Raw genomic sequence first — 417 nt, 5'->3', positions numbered from 1 at the left:
CCGCCGCCGCCGCCGCCGCCGCCGCCGCCGCCTCTCGCTTCTATGCCGCCTCCGCCTCCTCCCGCGCCGCGCCCACTGCGCAAGCGTCGCCCTCCTAGCCCCGCCCCTTCCTCTCCCGGAGTCCCGCCCCTCCGTGGCGACAGAACCCCGTGACGTCCCCCGCGTGACCTCACCGCGGCGGAGCGAGGGGGCGGGCAGTGGGAAGGAGGAAGGGGACGGCCGGGCGGCGCGGGGAGGTGACTCCTGGCCTGACCTTTTCCTCGCCCCGCCCCCACGCTGAGAGGGAGGAGTTAAAGCCCGGGGTTGGCGGGGAAAAGCTCCGGGATCTTCTTGTACGACAACGGCAGCGTTTGGGAGGTGAGAAAACTGAAGTCGGGGAAGAACAGAGGCCAGGGCAAGGTCAAGTACCAGATGGCA

This window comes from Monodon monoceros, unplaced genomic scaffold (genome assembly GCF_005190385.1).
Source record: "Monodon monoceros isolate NGI ecotype Baffin Bay Population unplaced genomic scaffold, NGI_Narwhal_1 Super_Scaffold_3, whole genome shotgun sequence".
NCBI lineage: Eukaryota > Metazoa > Chordata > Mammalia > Artiodactyla > Monodontidae > Monodon > Monodon monoceros.
This window is presented reverse-complemented; position numbering follows the sequence as displayed.